The sequence below is a fragment of the Phascolarctos cinereus genome, unplaced genomic scaffold (assembly GCF_003287225.1).
Source record: "Phascolarctos cinereus isolate Bilbo 61053 unplaced genomic scaffold, phaCin_HiC Scaffold_5;HRSCAF=322, whole genome shotgun sequence".
NCBI lineage: Eukaryota > Metazoa > Chordata > Mammalia > Diprotodontia > Phascolarctidae > Phascolarctos > Phascolarctos cinereus.
The window spans coordinates 461,991,067-461,995,395 of NW_027555958.1; the positions used below are offsets into that span (position 1 = coordinate 461,991,067).

At 43.8% G+C, this 4,329-nt stretch overlaps 1 pseudogene; it reads right to left on the reverse strand.

Annotated features, from left to right (window-relative positions):
* Positions 1-1,663: 1,663 nt before the first annotated feature.
* On the reverse strand, positions 1,664-2,313 carry LOC110212905 (large ribosomal subunit protein eL18 pseudogene; annotated as a pseudogene).
* Positions 2,314-4,329: the final 2,016 nt, after the last annotated feature.

The following is a 4,329-nucleotide window of genomic DNA, read 5'->3' on the forward strand; positions in this document are numbered from 1 at the left end:
CCCTTTTATGAAGAAAAATGTAACTTGCAAAAAATCTTGACAGCTATTCTTTGCAAAAGCTCCCTCTGCTCCAACATGTCTGGGAGTCCCTTAAAAGTGTGGTTTTATCCTATCCAGACAGCTCAGTGGTTTATCATCAGCCTTGTTTTCTAATGTTTTAACACTCATTGTTTACTGTACTTCGATTGATTACCGATATTCTCCAAGGTTTTAGTAGCTTTGTGGTGGCTGTGATTCACGGTAGGATGTAACTTAGAGACGAATGAGTCTGGGTATCGTCTGCTGCATAATTATTGATGTTGTCTGTCATGTTGGGAAAGAGCACAGAACCAGGTCCCAAGAGATGGGGGTTCCAGGTTCCCCCTCTGTGGCTTATAAAAGATGGGAACTTAGGAAAACTCTTAAAAGTAGTGCGTCCCAGGGGAAAGGTCACTGGCTCTGGTATCAAGGGAGTCAAACTGTTGAGTCAAAGTCCCACTTCGGATGATTCCATTTCTGAGACTTTGAAAAGTCCCTTCACTGACTGGGGCCTCAGTCTCCCCATCTGCAAAATGAAGAGATTGGACCAGATGCCCTCTGAGGTCCCTCCCAGACTTAGAGCTGTAGTCTTCTGAGCCCACATGGCCTCCAAAGTCCCTCTCAACTTTGAGTCTATGGACATCTATCCTCTGAAGCTCTGCTCCTGAGAACTAGCCCAGTATTCTGCTTGGGGATGGACACGATGGTCTTGGAAAGTCCTATCCAGTTCTAAGATGTAGGATTTCATGCCTACATTTTCAGAAACCAATAGTGATCTATCCTAGTTACTCCACAGCCTCCAAAGCCTCTGGCTTTGACTTTGCTTTTTGTAACTTTTATTTTAAAAATCAACGCCCTGATAGAAGCCTGGATTCAGAGCAGGAAGGGACCTAGTCCGGCCTTTTCAGAGGTCTAGTGGAGACTAATGACTTGCCCATGACTATGTAAGTGGGACCAGATTTTGAGGCCGGGACCTCCACCTCCAGAGCCTGCATGCATTCTTCTTCTCTGCCCTCAGTTTCCCAAAAAGGCTCTTGCTGTCTGCCTCTCTTTTTAAAATGCCCTTTCCTTCTTTCTTTTCTGCTTTCTTTCTTAACATCTCTGGCAGTCGACTCCTTTCCTCCACCCAAATGCCCCTTCTCCTCATTCAGTTACTCATTAGCTATCATCTGGACTACTAGAATGGCTTCCTAATTGGTCTCCCTCCTTCCAGACTCTCCCTTCCTCAATGCAGCCTTCACAGAACTGACAAACTGATATCCTTGAACCAAGGTCTGGCACGCCACTCCCCTGAGCTGGGGCGCCATGTTGCCTCTAGTAAGACATCACCTTCTTGGTTTGGTCTTTAAAGCTCTTCACCATCCAGCTCCAACAGGTATTTCTGTTTTGCTTTCACATTCATTCCCCCTAACACACTGTGTGTTTCTCTCAGTAGGGTCTATTTGCTGCCCCTTCCATATATCATCCATTTCCCGCCTCCATGTCTCTGCAAAATAATAATAGTAGCTAGTATTTTTATAGCACCTACTATGTATGTGCCAAGCACTTTATAGATATCATCTCATTTGATCCTCATAACAGCCCTTGCAGGTAGGTACTATTTGTTTTTGTCCAAAAATCTTTAATGTAACAAGGAGGAAGGGAGTTAGTTTTTGTAGCATCGGCTGGCATAGAGGTCCCTGACACGCTCAAACTTTCAGCCCTTGGATTGGACATATGGTTTGGTGTGGCTGTGGGGAGTGCCCGGTACCTTCCCAAAATGCCTGTATACCTCACAGCCCTTCCAGGGACAAGACAGCGGGACAGTGCCCTGGCCCTTGGGTAAGCTCATGGCCAGCTGGTCAAAGGCAAGGATCTTCCCATCAGCCTTGAGGATGTGATTCCAGGCATTGTTAGTAACACGAAGGGCACATACCTTCAGCTTGGGGATGTCCTGGATCCTCACATCATCTGTCGCGGTCCCAACAACCACAACCGTCTTGTTCTCCCTGCCAGCCAGCTTCATTTTCCTGAACGTTCAGGACAAGGACAGAGGGGGTCAGTTGGTCCGGCTCATGAACAGCCTTTTCAGGACAATCTTGTTGAAAGTCAAGTTGTTTCTATGGGCCAGGAACCAGTAGAACTTCACCAGCAGCCCCAGGTAGGTGTCCTGGCTCTTGAGCTCCTTGCTCCGGACCTTCCAGTCCTGGTTATGGTGGATGTCGACTCCCATGCTGGCACTCTTGTACAGGGTCACCCAGCTAGCAAGTGTCTGAGGCTGGATTTGAACTCGGGTCTTCCTGAATCCAGCCCTGGAGTTCTATCCACTGCCCCACCCACCTGCCTGGCAAAAGCTGCTTTCATCCCTGAAATGCTCTCCCTCTTCCTCTGCCCCTTCCTAATTCCTTTTAAGGGATAGGTAAACCTCTTCTATAAGGCCTTGCTTAATCTTCCCTGTTGTTAATGTCGATATTCTACCCTCCTGCCTGAAATTACTTTGTTATATATAACACAATACATACCTATTATATATATATATGTATATATATAATATTTACTTATTAGCTTTTTTTCACTTATTTTAGTTGTTAGTAAATACCAGTAATTTAGGTAGAGTATACATATGTTATATATACATATACATATATATATACGTATATATATATATACACACATGTATACACACATAAATATGTATTCATACGTATCTGCCTATAGTGTTTACTTATAAGTGTATTTACGTATTTCCTGCCAGTAGATTGAAAGCTTCTTGAGGGCAGGGGCTGTCTCATTTTTGCCTTTTTCTCTCTGGTGTTCAGCACAGGGCCTGGCATACAGACAATACCTAATAAATATTGGCTGCATTAAATTGAACTGAACTGAAGTGGTTTTTTTCTTGTTGCTCTCTTTTCCATCCATTTATTTCTTCTTTTTCTTTTCTTTTATCCTTCTTTGTCCTGAGAATAGCATGTACACTGTACATCATCATTTAACTTATCTTTATCACTCTCTTCTTTCTGCTCTTTTTGTTCCTCTTCTTTCTGCTCCTCTCTTTTCTATTTCTGGTTCATTTATCTTGCAGTGGAAGCTTTTCTGAGGACCTTGACTCCATCCACAAAGGCTGCAAGCGTAGTGGAAAGTGCATGGGCACAGAGAGGCCATGCAGAACTCATCCCCGTATCCTGGGTGAGGACTAAGTGGCTCTTCTGCAGGATCAGTCAGAGAAGGCTTCCTAGGCAAAAGTCTGTGAAGGACAGGAAGTGGCTTCATGAAGAAAAGGGGGGAGGAAATTTTAGGTAGGAGATTTAGAAGAAGCACAAGACACATTATAGACAAGGAGAAAGTCAGCATACTTGGTTGGATCAGAAAACAGCAGCCAGGCAGTCAGAGGTGAGTGTGGCTGTGGAAGAAAGCAGGCTACAAGTGGTGGGGACCTAAGCTTGAAAGCTGAAAAACAAATCAGAAGCACTGAAAGTCACTTTAGATGTCTGAGAATCACAGTGTCCCAGAGCAGGAAGGGCCCTCTGGGGTCATCTAGTCCAAAAAATGGATCTACCAAATGTATGTATTCTTTCTACAAAGGGAAAAGAATGGGAGTGAAATGATCAAAACAAAAATCTGCAGAAAAATATTGATACAGTGGATGGACCATTGGATCTGGAGTCAGGAAGATCTGAGCTCAAATCTTGCTTCAGATGCTTACTAGATATGTGACCCTGGCCAAGTCACTTAAACTCTCTTGGCTGTTTCTCTATAAAACGTGTGTGTGTATGTGTGTGGGGGGGGGGGTAATAATAGAATCCACCTCCTAGGGTTGTACTGAAGACAAAATGAGATAATACATTTAAAACACTATATAAATAGTAACCAAATATTATTATATGAGTAGGGTGCAATCGAGTTGACCAAATCACCGCATCCCACCTAAAGTGTCAAGACGCTAAGCCCTAGCACCTTAATGACATGAGTCCACTTCTATAGTGAATCAATACATCATAGACTTTAATATAAAAATGTGGAAAAATGTCTTTGAAATTCATTAAATGGACCACAGTGACTTGTCCAGGAAATGTGTTCAGATTTATTGAGGAACCTTGGGTATGCACTGTTATTCTACAAAATAATGAGCTGGTTCAAAATCCAGAAATTAGAGTATCTGCCAGCATGGAGGAAGCTTCCCACCAAACCTCAAGAAAGATCTTGAAAGAAGGAAAGAGAAGGACACCAGCCTCCAACTTGGGCTCAGTTTCCTCCCCTCCATCTTGGATGGAGGAAGATTTCTGTGAACTTCCCATTGGTGTCCTAACACATATCCTAACATCCCCCCCCCCG